This window comes from Trachurus japonicus, chromosome 16, assembly GCF_045865225.1.
Source record: "Trachurus japonicus isolate A0001 chromosome 16, Traja_1.0".
In the NCBI taxonomy this organism is placed as follows: domain Eukaryota; kingdom Metazoa; phylum Chordata; class Actinopteri; order Carangiformes; family Carangidae; genus Trachurus; species Trachurus japonicus.
Window position 1 is genome coordinate 16,743,880 of NC_140922.1, and position 15,017 is coordinate 16,758,896.

Consider the following 15,017-nt stretch of genomic DNA (forward strand, 5'->3'; position numbering starts at 1 on the left):
GAGCAGCCTCGCTACAGCTTTCCCACAAATACAGCCGCTGAACAACAGCACATACCTGTATTATGGTTTTAACAGCCGCAGCTTGTCAACACAGTTCACTGTCATGCCCCACAGGGAAAGAAACAGACACAGGTCATTCTCACACTCACAGTCTTACGTTAACATCTTAATAATGAAACCTTTATGACACTCACTGTTGCCAAAGTCATGATCAGATTCGCCTGGTTGGGTTAGGGTTAGATATAGCCTACATTTTATTCAATGCAGTCCTGTGCGTCACAGTGTACATTACACATTACATTAAAGTGCGTTACACTTCTTTAATTCTTCATTCCCATCATGGGCAGGTCACTGCCTATATGTTGTGTGGCCCGGAAGTGATGTATATACGCAGTTTGTGCCAGTTCATTTGTTGTAATTTTATTTAAAATACTGTACTGTAAATGAGATTTCATGTCTGCATATACATTTATATACCTACTCTGAAAGAAAGTTTTTTTTGTGAATGAAACTGCACCACAGTGAAGTGGAAAACCCTTACACCCAATAACTTTTTATAACTTCATTTAAAATGCCTTGTATGTTTAAATGTCTATGCTCCTAAATCACCCCGGAGTCCCTCGTGACCACAGCAGACATACAGTCATGTTATAGATTTGTTACTTTTAGAGCTCTCACTGCGAACACAGACGTTCTTTTAGCTTTTAATTCAAATGTTGTGACAGTTACGCTTATCTTTATACAAATCAGACATGAAAAAGAGAGCCTTTGGGCTAAAGTAATCTATTAATTTTCAACTACAGTGTAGCTATTAACCTTGTTTGTTCCCAAGCATACGCGCGCAGATACAAACGTGTCTCTGTAAGGAGCAGCAAGCTGCTGTGACCTGCAGGCAGGGAGATGACAAAAGGCCAAATATGAAAACAGTGTACTGAGGCAAAAAATATTTTACTTTGGCAGAAAAAATGTTAAATATTCTCACATGAAGGGCACGATGGGATTTTGTAATGGTGTTAAGGACACTTAATTTTAGTATTGGCCCCTGGGCCACGGGCTGATGAAAACACTGAGCTCAGGACGTCAGAATTAGATGTGAAAATGTGTCTCTGGGCGAAGTGTGAGGTTATTGCGTGTGTTCTGAAAATTTCTGAGAATATTGTTTTCTTGGCCTCATTTTGTGCAAGTGATCAAATGCGTAATTTGGGTTTTCACTGAAGCGAGTGCGTGCTAAATGATGTTTGTTTACAAAGGGACCAAAACACAGACACCGCGAAAACAGTCCAGAGGGGGCAGTCATGATACTATGAATGAATTCCTCTCCTGTACCAGAAACCTGAGAGTCAGGTGAGTGTGTGTGTGTGTGTGTGTGTGTGTGTGTGTGTGTGTGTGTGTGTGTGTGTGTGTGTGTGTGTGTGTGTGTGTGTGTGTGTGTGTACAAATCCAAAAGTGTGTATAATCCTTAACCACATATAAACCCCTTCACTTATCTCGCCTGTTTTTCCCCGTCCTTCTGTCCTTTTTCATTGCAACGTCACACGATGACACACACAGGGTTACAGGGTTCAAACCTTCCTCCAGTCATCATCTTATAAAATATGATGCACTATTATGGTTTCAGCTACACAACGTAGTTACATAAAACCACATAAAACCAGCAGTAGCCTACAAAGAATTCTTAACAGTAACACTCACTGGGGCACCTTTCATGAGTACTTAGATTTTTGATGCTTTCAGTGAATTTGTCTGATAATCCAGAAAGCCCTTACTTTCTCCAGTGCACCACTTTCACTGTTCGTGTGATTGAAGTATTTTATGTAGCAGTATTACCAGTTTTCCATAATAAAGGATCATTAATAATCGCTCTGCCACTGGTCAGGTGTACATGTTTGTGTCTTTTTTCACAAAACCGTTGCACATGACTGTTTTATGTTGTAATTCTTAATAACATATAAACCCCCTATAATTATCTCACCTGTTTTTCCTGTCTTCTGTCTCATAGCAAAGTCAAGCCGAGACAAAGACAGGGTTAAGTCGCTTTTCTCTCCTTTCATCGTAAGAAAAAAGCAGATCAGTGACGGACAAGGAAAAAGAAAAGACCCAAATCACACACACACAAAGGCGACGAGAGAGAACGTCCCGAATGTGTGATGTGATGTGTGTGAGGGGTGGAAGGTGGCTGGAGCGATGAGGTGAGGTTGGGTTTACTTTGCACAGGAAAATGCTAAAGGATAAGGCGTGTTCCCTTTGGCAGCGCAGCGCAGTGTGAATCCACCAGTGCCATCTGATGCCTGTGTTTGTGACGGTGCAACAGTGTGCGGCAGACGCTGAGAAAAGATCTGGCAGCTATAAATAGGCCGTGTGTTACAGAGGCACGTTGTAAATATAGTGCCCTGGTGTGGTGTCACTTTACGCCCCCCCACCCTCCCTTCCTCCCCACCCCCTCTTGGTCTCTTGCCCCAGCCTCCACCGGACTCCTTTTTAACAGTTTCATTGTACCAGAGTGCGTCATGAGCGCTGGAAAAAAAAAGACTTGAAAACACAGGAAGAAAGGGAGAAATAAAGAAAGGAAAGACGGGGGCTGGCAGCGGTGTAGTTACGGGACAGATTACGCTCAAGTAGTGAGTGTGTGTGTGTATGCATGTGTATGAGTGTGTGTGTGTGTGTGTGTGTGTGAGAGTGTGTGTGTGTGTGTGTGTGTGTGTGTGTGTGTGTGATGTGATGTAACTGAGGCCAGGCTTCCCCAAGTCCTCTGCCGTCTGCAGATCTGAGAAGCTTTGAAAGCACAAGAGAAGAACGGAGACGGGCTGAGAAGGATGTGATTGTCTCCATCTCCTCTTTTCTTTTCATCCTTTCTTTCTCATCCCATCTCCTCCCCTCTGTTTTCTTTCTTCTCCTCTCCTCTCATTTTATGGATCATATTTTCTATCCCCATTCTCTGCTTTTATCTTTCTTATCAGTTCCTTTCATCCTCTGCCACATTGTCTCATTTTTATACTACACCTCTTTCTCTCTTTCCTTCTTTATTTCTTTCTTTTCCTGTCCAGTCCTTCTCTTGTTACCTGTCCGCTTGTTTCCTTTCATCTTCGCTCCTAACTTTCTCTTACCTCGTTTTCTCTTGTCACTCCTCAGTCTTTCCTAATTTCTTCTCCACACACTCTTTCCTCATTTACTCATTTCCTCTCCTTCCCTCCATCCTCTTGCCTCTCTTCCACTTTCTTTTCTTTTCTTCTGTTCTGTTCTTTCGTTCCCTTTTCCACAAACCTGTTAAGAAAGTGCTTTGGGTGTGGTGTAGTCTGTGTGCAGGCAAAGTCTACAAGTCTACTCACTGTGTCCACTGTGTGTGTGTGTGTGTGTGTGTGTGTGTGTGTGTGTGTGTGTGTGTGTGTGTGTGTGTGTGTGTGTGTGTGTGTGTGTGTGTGTGTGTGTGTGTGTGTGTGTGTGTGTGTGTTGGTAAATTGCTCCTATCGCAAATAAAATCCTTCCTATGACATCACAGAGTGACGTCCCTTGACATTCAAATGTCCACTCAGCCAACTTTCAAGGGCAGTGTGTGTGTGTGTGTGTGTGTGTGTGTGTGTGTGTGTGTGTGTGTGTGTGTGTGTGTGTGTGTGTGTGTGTGTGTCAGAGAGAAAGAGCGAGCAACAGAGAGTGTGTGGTTGTGCTCTTGCACATCTGGCAGGGATTTTCAAGAGCTTTTTCCTCTCTGTTCCTTTTCAGCTTGAACAAGCGACTTCTTTACAAGAGAAAAGTCGGATACACTCTCATACACACGCGCACACACACGCGCACACTGACACACACACACACACACACATACACAGTGACACAACAGTCACTGGTCATGTTCCCAAGGTCCTGTTCTCAGAGCAGTCTGACTGGAGGCCTTTGTCTGAGCTCACTTTAAAAATAAAACTGGAGCAGGGTTACCACACACACACACACACACATACACACACACACACATACACACACACACATACATACACACACATACACCCTCACCCTCATTCACTCTTTGTGCATGAACTAAGCCTGACCTGAGGTGGAAAAGGAGCCCACTGCCAACTCATGATGCTGTTGAAGTGTGAAGTGTGTGTATGTCTGTGCGTGTGTGTGTGTGTGTGTGTGTGTCTACACGTATGTGCACTCCCCTACTGTATTCATGTGTGTATTATTCCACCCTGCCTCCTCTGGACAGTGTAATTATGGGCTTGTGCATATGAGCGCGTACACACACGTATATCCCTTGAACATGATCGCACCACCTGTCAGTTTACTGCTGCGCACAGTAACATGAACCTCCACATATTACATGACCTAGATAAAACTTGTCAAACTTTTCATAACTCCTCAGAAGTTGAGCAGACTTACTGTTCCTATAGTGTAGCGTATCGACTCTGCAGCTCGTCCCATACAGCACTGCAGAAACACTGTGGATCGATGTGTGGAACAAGTACAAGATAAGAGCCACTACACAGTTTTCCCATAATTGTGATTACTGACATGTTAACACTGCCAGTTTAATGGTTTAGAAGCAGACTTGGAATTATTATGTTATATTATCTATTTGAAAAAAAAAGTTAACTTAAAATTGAATAACTACATGCTCCAGTCCAGAATCAGATAAGATAAACTTGAATTAAAAGATCAACTCAGAAATGCCTGGTTGTCAAGCAAAAAACAAGACAAGACCTGAATCCTCAGCAGAGACCTTTGGGTGTTAACAAGGTAACACTGGATAAGAACTCCATAGTGATGATGATGGAGGCCTATAGCAAGACAAGTCATATGTTGCTTTTCCCCTCCAATATAAAAAGAAAACATTTGTTACTGAAACTAAAACACAGAAAGATGCTCTAGTCCCTGTTGAAAACATGAAATCTGTTGTTTGAGAGTGAAATAGAAGAATTTGATCTGGTATTCATTCTGGAAAAAATCCATCCAATCGATGCAAATAATCGTGAAAGCACTTACATTTCCATCATGGACATGCACACCAGGGATTCAAACCCTTCACTGTGCTATATTTTACCATACTCAGGAACACAGTACAAATTACTCAAGATGCACTTCATTAGCTTTGTCTACTAACGCTGAGATCCCTTGCCTTCTCCATCAGCCTCTACTGAAAGAAAAACACCTCAGCCACAAATGAATCGCTGCCATCCTGAAGCTTTTCAAGAGTACAAGTTACATACAAGCATGGATGATACCCAACGAGAGCTCTCACAGCGGATTAGCAAAGCTTTGCCACAACAAGGTCCCAGAGTTCCACATCAATACTAATAGAGGTGGCAAATAGAGAAGGAAATTGAGAGCCAGTTGGTAAAACAGAGAACGGAAAGAAGTCCTCTCCTTTAAATATTAATATTTGAATGAATTTTCATTGTAATTTTATTTCCTTTTCGTCTGTTTAATATATAAGAACTTTTCTTATTTTAATGTCATTTTTAAAAACTGATGATTAAATATCACACACTTTTATTTATCTATATATTAGTTGCTGAAATCCCTTTTCAATTTTGTCTGTGTATTAATGGAATATACTGTATGTCTGGAAATATTGGTTAACAAATTGCACTGCATGGCTCTCCATCTGAGCCTCAGCTCCATCCTGTTGACTGATAGATACATAACATGAGTGTGTGACCCCCTGGCAGGCCGGTGGTCAGGCCACATCACAAGGCAAACCCTCCCCAGGACACCGAGACACTTTTCAAGGAGCCAGGGAACAGCGAGGACATTCAGGGGGGACACCTGCTGAATCAGGCGCTTCTACGCCACAGAGTGTGATGGAAACTGATCCACTAATATCAGCCATGTGGCTATTAGTGGCCTGTACAAACACACTGCCGTCTATTAATACTGTAACCTGGCACACACACGCGCTGCTCTATAAATGCACACTCACGCGGTGGCTGTCACACATACCTGATCTGGTTTCAGCTGCACAAACCTTCCCGGCAACGCATTATACAAGCGAGTACACTGGCCCACACATGTAGATACACATACACACATACACACACACACACATACACTAGTTGGCCATGGCTCTCGGTAGTGTCCTGTTCAGCAGACACTTGAAAGGACACCCTAGAGAGGGGTCCTTTTCACAGTAATAGTGCCCAGCAGCACTTAGCGTGGACCCAGTGGCTCTCTCACACTGTAGTGAAGGGGATGAGGGTTCTCAATTCCGCCGCAGCCCACTCTTCGCTTCCCGCCAAGTGGGGGTGAAGAAGAGTCTTTCATGGACACAGCACTCCACCGGCTGCACACTCACGCGCACTCCAAAGCACTCACTCACCCGTCGTCCACTGTGGAGAGCGAGATCTCCAATTTGAGTGAACGAGCAAGTGGGAATTGGCGATGAGAGTGAAATATCTCTGATTATATTCGGATGGTTCGCGCTTCAAACGCTACAAAATCGAGCGAGCACATGTGAAACGCTCAGCGGCACGCACGTACAGATTGGTGACAAATTAACAGAGAAGTAAACATAAAGTGTGTTAGTGAGTTGTTGGGCTCCTTGGCATAAGAGCACGGTCTAAATCTGGGTTCACAAAGTCACGAGAGAAGTGTAGAAAGTTCAACCTGACTCTTCGTCTGCCATAATGCAACCTGAACTCACATGGCAATGCTTTGCTCTGGCATATAAAATACATACAAGCCACTTTTCTAAGAATACTCTGCAACATACTTTGTACTCTATCGTGCCATTGTAAGCCACTGGTCAGTGATGTGATGTTGAAACAGGCCTTCAAACTCACAGATCTACCACTCAAACCGGCCCCTTTCATTTTCTATCATCTCTCTGGTACCTGAAACAACAACATCCCCACCAACACATCCACTTGTCTTTTTGAGCACTGCGCTGCTTTCAGTCTGAACACCACATAACACGTCCATCCGACATCTCCCATTGGCACAGAATTTGCATTCAGCTGGGCTTAGCTTCAAATTCACACTATGCTCATCACAACCAGTTCTTTCATGTTCAAACTTTTCCTGTATGTCTTTATGTTCCTAGTACACCCATGTATCCACTTATTTTCTTTTCATTTGTCATGAGCTTGCACATGAATTCATAAATCAACTACACATACTTTTATATGAATACACTAAGTAATAATATGTTCATGCACATTTGTACGGGACTATTCCCCAAAGTTCCAGGTAAGCAAAGTAACACTTCTTAAAATGAAAATGTGCCTCTGTGGCAATAGATTGGCAAGACCACACACACCACCAACAACCTATAGGAACCAGAAAGAAAATCTTGTAGAAAACCCTGAAATCTGAAGATCAGAATTGAGATGTTCAATCATCCCACAGCCTACTGTATTAGCATCGTGTTTTGGCTGTCCACTTACTTTTGGCCACCTATACCTACCGACCCTGTTGAGAGAAAACCTCAGGAGTCCCTTGTCTTTTCACAGGCTGGCCCTGTGTTTTGTCTAAACACAGACGTGTACGGACCCTGGCTTTACACTACAGCGGAGGAGTAAACCTCCTCAAGAGCAGGGTGAGGGTCAGAGGAGCTGAGGTCAGAGGCAGAGCCGACCTCTCATCTCCAAAACACCACTTGACAAAGCTAAGAGAAACACAATCTTTCAACAGGTTATCTTTCTTTTATCTCTTCTTTTGTGGTATCCCAGTGTGTGTGTGTGTGTGTGTGTGTGTGTGTGTGTGTGTGTGTGTGTGTGTGTGTGTGTGTGTGTGCCAGCTCAGCATCACCACTGGAATAAATCACTTGTGCTTCTACACAGTAGGGATTACAACAGCATTCCCTGCTGCTCAGTCACAGCGTAAATTAGCTTGTCCAAGTGGATATTGAGGCTCGTTGGACTGTTAGTATGTGTGTGTGTGTGTGTGTGTGTGTGTGTGTGTGTGTGTGTGTGTGTGTGTGTGTGTGTGTGCGTGTGTAGTGTTTCTTGGCTGAGGAACTAGACAGGATGAGCACAATGCTAAGCCTTTAGGAATCAGGAAGATAGTTCCCGGGATGCCTGGAATTCCTTCCGGAAACCTTGATGTCTGAACCAGAGGGTGAATTAAAGTCCAGCGTGTGTGTGTTTGCGTGTGTGTGTGTGTCAGAAACAGTGAGTGAAAGTGAGAGTTACAGCTACTGTCTCTCTCTCTCTCTCTCTTTCTGTCTCTCTTTCTGTCTCTCTCTTCCTTTTGAGGCTAGCGCCGGCTGTATCCACTCACGAGACTAGAATTATGGGACAGTTATTCGGAGAAGCCTATTATGGTATGAGGAAAAAAAACATGTCTCACTCCCCCCCGCCCCCCACACACACACACACAGACAGAGACAATTACAACATCGCAGGTGATAGGAATCAGGCTGTTCCACTGTTATCAGACCAGAATGTGATGATGCTGTGGATTCCTCAGATACCTAAGTGGTCAGGTTTATTCCCCACTAAAGACGAGCGCTGCAGACGTTTACCTAATAGCAGTCCAAAGTGCAATAAAACTAAATCTATGATTTGCCATTACACTGATGAAGTCATGCAGGGGAAAAAAGAAACGCGTCCGCAGATGAAAGGAATGTAGGGGAAAGTGAAAAGAGCGACAGAGGCTGAATCAGAGCAGTGACACATTCTTTCTTTGTCTTTGTTACCATCACAGCTGTTGGTTAAAAACCCATTTAGAGAGTGTTGACAACAGAGACAGACAAATGTTAACACAAGAATTGTCGACCAAGCAACAAAACCATGGCCTAAAGGATCGTTCCACTTTATGAAGACATGTCATTTTCCTCTTATTTCAATGGCTGTTTCCAAGAAGCCTGATAACATCTTTCACACCAGATTAACAAAGTGTTTTACACACCGAAGTACAGTATTTTAGATTTCATAATCAAATGACAATATTGCTATTGTGAAGCTTGTTAACAACAAACTGTCAGATGATCGAATAGCTCGTTAGCGAGATGACAGATCAGCCAAACTATCTAAACCACTTTAGCTCTGTTCACAACGACAGTAAGTGTTAGTGTTAGTGTTAGTGTTAGTGTTAGTGTTAGTGTTAGTGTTAGTGTTAGTGTTAGTGTGATAAGTATGTTTCTACCTCAGATCATAATGGGGTCGTCCAGTGGTTTAGTCTTGTTCTTCCATAAAGGACTGTAGCAGAGACAGACCAACAATAGAAAGTTCAAAAGTTCAACCTAGCCTGACTTTTGTAGTCAGGCTCAAGCACCAGAAACACTTGATCCCGAACTTCTCACCATGCAGCTCTATACTGTCATTACTTCTCAGGATAGACCATCACATGTGCTGAACTATATGGCACCGGTTCACATACATTAGTGGGAGCCTTTTTTACAAGAGCTGATTCAACAGTGACAGTTAAAGCATTGTTGAGTTATTTACTTAGACTTTTACGACATTACACGACTATTTTAACAGTAGGTGAAATTCACATTAAGGTATTGTAAATTGATGCATAATGTCAGTGTCATAAAAATGTTTAAAATACATTTTAAAGAAGTACATTATCTTTAACTCACTTTGCAACTGTCTAACAATCTGTTTGTTGGTGTGTGCGTATGCCACTCTTGTGATTTTTGTCACAGCAGCTGTGACAATGGACGGGGATCAGGTTCACCAGGCCGGCACTTCAGGAACCGATATTAAAATGATGCCGGAGGCCGCGCAGAGGCACACCTTGTGGAACGTTAGAGCAGTTAATATAGAAAAGGCATGAATGACACCCACACGCAAACACAGGACCAGATCAACTATGGGCACAGGAGGAGGACATGTCTCTATTACCCTCTATTTACATAATACTATTTACATATGACTATATTCTAAACATTATTTGATAAAAATGCTCAGAAAATATAATTTAGCTTACAAATAAAACCCCTTCATTTACACAATAAGAAAACACAGCCTTGTGGGTAATCTGTGTGGGCTTGACACACAGGCGGTGGTGTGGGAAGACGTTTTTCCACGAGAGAGTGAGTGAGGAGCTCTCAGTAAAGCACATGCTACAGGTGGTGAGTTAGTGAATAGTGAGTTTGAAAGTGTCCACATGAGCTCAGGTTGCTGTGTGTTGTGTTCACTGCTGCATGGGAAAGTTCACATTTATGAACACCACAACATTGCCTCACTACCCTCCTTCATCAGCAGAGCCGTCCTGACTGCTCAGGGCATTTTTTTATCACGTTATAGATGTGAGATTGACATTGTTTGATTGACATGGTGTTGCAGCATACAGTGGAGCGGATTACTTAATGTTGATGTGCTTTTAATGCTGAGCATTTTTGTATTGTCGACTCTGACAGTGACTAAATCCATGGCATGTGCTATTTTCTACCCTGACCTAATACTGATCACCTACACTGCCAAAAAAAACATTTAAAATATATTTTCATCAGAGCCCTTGTGTTCTCAAAACAACAGAAGGTCCTGTCCTGGTGTATGGGGATTCCTCAACTCTGCTTTGAGCAAAGGACTTCACGATGCAGAAGTCTTCGCCACACACACTCACTCACTTCAAACAAGGTCATAATACATTTCTACAACATGTTTGCAAACAAACTCTCCATTTGTCTTCTTCTAATTGGTTTTAAATCACAATATACCACAAATTTGTGTTTGTCCTCACCGAGAATGCCTTGGAAAGAATCCCTACGTCACCAGTTCCCACAACTCACCTACAGTGGCCCATGGGGGACAATAGACGCATTCAGGAATGAATAGCTGGCAGCTTTCTGAAAACTTGTGAACAGGGTGAAAGGATACTCCTAAATTGCTGCGCCAAAAATTAACAGTCACATCAACAACCTTCATGGGCATTTTTGCCTGAGGTCCCAATGAATTCCTGTCTGTCCCATCTTATTTCCTTCCTGACAAGGCAAACACACTAATGACTGGTCAAGTGCAACATCCAGCTACTGCATCTCTCTGTTGTGCTGAGGGAGTTTACGTTGTGTATCTCCTTTGATCGTCTTCTCATACACAGACATCATCATCGCTGCCGAAACTGAGAGGACTTTAGAGAAGCAAATGCAGTGTCCAACAGCTGCATTGATGTCAAAGTTATTTTCCGTTTCTCCTAATAAATGGGCAGTCACTTGTGACGAATGCTTTGATCTCAAAATGCACTACTGATCATCCATTGTGTACATGAGTGTGTGTGTGTGTGTGTGTGTGAGATATCTGTCACTTGGAGGCTCGCAGCACTATTATAACGAGCATACGGTTGGCGTCACACACAGCTCATATTAACCCTCTGGCTTATTTCTATGTTGGCAAGATTGTGTGTTTGTATCTTCTTCTCTATCTTCCCAAATGCACACGCACATTTCTACGTGCGCGTCAGAAACCATCCTCATCCTCACAGGGGACCGATGGGTAATGTAAGTGTTTTTACTCATGTTTTAATGTCTGATTATGTGCAGTGAGTCAGGGAGAGAATGAGGCAAAGTCTTTGGCTCAGAGCTACGACTTGAGTACCGCCTCGCTCTTCTCATCAAGCCTCATGATCCATCTTTATCAAGGCCGCAGCCTCCGGTTGCTATCCTAAACTTCTGTGGTCAGTGCCCTGAGAGAAGTCAGCCCATGCACCCAGAAAACGCCCGCGCAATCCACACAGCTGCTCAATAAGGACCATTCATGGGCCGCACTATAGGGAGAGAACATTGTCTACATTGTGCTTACACACATTTATCCCGATGTAGGGGGTGAGCCAGAGGTGAGCAAGAAACCCCTGGAAGTCCCAATCTAATTTCACGGAGAAATTCACTGCAGGAAAAAAATTTGCAGAGACACAATGAGATGCTTCAAACTGCAGCTTCCGTCTCTGAAGAATTGCAGAGAAACGTCCCGACGATCCCACATTCCCCTCCCTGCTCCGATCCCTCTCTCCTGCTAGAACAAGATCCATGAGTGGCTCCGGCAGATATCTAACCTGGCAAGCATATGTATGTCTGTCTGTGTGTGTGTGTGTGTGTGTGTGTGTGTGTGCATGTGTGTGTGTTCCTCGGGCTGTCCCAGAGGGGATACGTGCGCCTCGTCTGTGAGTCACAGGCAGGGTCTGTGTCTGTGTGTGAGTCCATCAGAACACATCAACGTCAACATCCTCCAGTTCACCTCAGGCAGACGACACACACACACACACACACACACACACACACACATACACACACTTGCATTGTACATGGTTAAACTTCCCCAGGGCTATGTGCTATCCCCCCATGTCCCCTCGAGCTGAAACCTCAGTTCCTCTCCACCCTTCACTTTCCATGTGAGACAGGCCGTTCACTCACACTGGACACACCACTATAAGAAGAAGCTGCTCACCTGGGAAACACAGGGAGCTATCTGCGATGGGATGACATACTTTGCAACACACATATTCACACAGACAACAGTATGCATGAAGCTCACTGCACACACAAATGCTGTCTGTGCAAGGACACGCTGAACACCAGTTCACAGTAGTCTGTGTCTTCTTGTGAGGATGAATTATAGAAATGAACTAAGAAAATAGAGAAAATACACAAACAAGTTTCTGATTATGCCTCAGTCACTTTAAAACTGTGTGAGAAACAAGGAGTGATCAAACAGCGAGTTCCTCCTGCTCATTCTACATTTTTAAAAAAGAAAAAAAAAACTAAGTCATATTGGGGTTTGGACTTTTACGTTCTCCTACTTGAACATCATGAATAAAGACTTCAAATGTCCATGTTTTCCAGGAAGTAAGAATGAAAAAAAGGTGATGCACACAAACAAGAGACATATGAGAAAGACAATAGGGAAACAGAACACTGTAAATTCCCAATCGTTAGACAAATAAAGGATTATCTCATCTTATCTTAAAAAGAAAACGGGGAAACACACAAAAAGAGGACAGCGCGGAGACAGACAGTCGGAGACAGAGACAGACAATGAAAGCGAAACAAGGAAGAGTGGAGCGTTCAGACAGACAGGCTGACTGTGGAGTGGACACCGGAGCGTCACTCTGCGTCTGAGTGCCTCAGCGGCCTCTCTGCGCTGAGAGTCATTATCGTTCTATGACACAGATGAATAGTACATTAGCATAAGGGAGGGCCTGATGTGACACATGACACACACACAACTAACGTGATTTCCCTCCGTCACCTTTCCATGAGCGTTCTTCCACCAAAACGCGGCGGCGACCTCTTTTTCCTGCCTCTGGCCTGTTTTTATGTCTTTTCTGTTCGTTGGTTTCTTTCTGTCTTTGTCGTACATGTGGCGTAAGCATGTGAGTGCGTGACTTCGGTATCCCAGAGTGTAGTTCATCGCATAAAAAGAGGCTCAGCCATTGTGCGCAATCACACCGCCTGAGCTGTCAGTGCGGTATGCTGAGTGTGTGTATGTGCATGTGCGTTTGTATGCAGAAGGGAATAAAAGAGAATATAACAGCTCTGCAGAGCCTCACTACACTGTGAGTGTTGGGTAAGAGCCTCTGTATGGACTTGTGGCCTTGTTTGGAGTGTCCCTCATTCTCTCATTCTGGTGTGTTGTTTAATGAAGAGGCTCTCAGAAAATACACAATTGCGCGCAAACACACACACACACACACACACACACACTACAAATGGTATCAATGGTTCTCTAGCACATGGAAAAGTAGCGCATGTTTGGTGGGTGAAAGCAGCATCCCAAGGTCTTCCATCCGTTGATTGTTCTTCATTCCTGCTAATAATTTCCAGAGTGTATATGTCCGTGACTATTCCTGGCATGTGATTAGGAGTTTTGTGCAGACGGGGCCGTGCGTAGGGGAAAGTGTCTTACCCTGGCTAAGCTCTGGGTTTCCGGTTCACTCTCAGCAACTCTGCTGACTGAGTGGAAGTCACTTCTTGGTCTCCTCCTCGTCTTTGTTGACTCACCGGGCAGGCGGCATTTATGTCCACAGAAATAGCAGGGGGATCCTTTGTGCGTATGAGGTGTCTTCCTGATGTGGTGGCTCAGTGCCACTTAAGCTTAAGAGAGAGCTGGGAAACACTGGGATTGCCCAGGCCTATCCATCCAGTAATAAGTGGATCAGCATGTGTCCAAGGAGGTCTGGGCCAGACTGCCACTAACTAATAGCGTAATTGGATTAGTGAGTGTGTGAGTATGTGTGTGTGTGTGTGTGTGTGTGTGTGTGTGTGTGTGTGTGTGTGTGAGGGTTTCCCCTGGCTTACCGTGTGCGCGGTGTGTATAGTAAAGCTGCTAGAGTAAGACGTTCATGCGACGTCACTCTCTAAGACAGTTGTCCGGTCGCCGTCGTGACCCGATGACTCGGTTTTTTCCTGCTGCCGCGGCGACGACAGGCTGGAGATTCCATCAGCAACACGAGTGTGACGTCACTGGGTGAGAACAAGCCACACACACAGAGGAAAAGACTAATTTACCTGATGGGATCCAACAGAGCAAGCTGTTAATGAGCATCTAACTCTGCCTCTGAATCAAGCCTGGGACAGCCCCAACAACCCCATGAAACGCAAGAAAGCGTATCTGTTACCGGGATTACATAACTCACTTTGTAGTAAGTGGTTTTTTGGCACTGTGGTGGATCGGTGGTTTGCTCCTGTATAGTTAAGATGGAAGATCCTGGGATCTCCAGGTCCTTTTGGTTTCTTCTCACATTCAAAAGACATGTAGAGTGTTTTCTAATGGCAATGTGAAGGCTACCCTGCCTCTCACCAAGTTATTTGGGATAGACTCCAGACTTCCACAAATAAAAATGCAGATATGGATGGATGGATGGATGGATGGATGGATGGATGGATGGATGGATGGATGGATGGATGGATGGATGGATGGATGGATGGATGGATGGATGGATGGATGGATGGATGGATGGATGGATGGATGGATGGATGTGGGTTCTGCAGGTGAGCCGTTTCCTCTCACAGTCCCAAGAAACAGAAGTTGTAGGTAAACTGGAATCTGAAATTTGCTGATGGTTGAAAATGTCTCTGTATGTGTTGTTGAACCTGTGGGTTAATTAAAGAGTGTAACTTACTACTCACCCAGACACCTGCTACAATA

The 15,017-nt window shown here is 44.0% G+C and overlaps 1 protein-coding gene across 1 annotated transcript in view; it reads right to left on the minus strand.

The window, feature by feature from the left end:
• Window positions 1-14,204, minus strand: part of alg2 (ALG2 alpha-1,3/1,6-mannosyltransferase) — a 36,659-nt gene extending 22,455 nt beyond the window's left edge. Inside the window, exon 1 of the mRNA XM_085802172.1 lies at window positions 14,168-14,204. The gene's annotated coding sequence lies outside the window, so the exon portion shown is untranslated. The remainder of the gene's footprint in view (window positions 1-14,167) is intronic.
• Window positions 14,205-15,017: the final 813 nt, after the last annotated feature.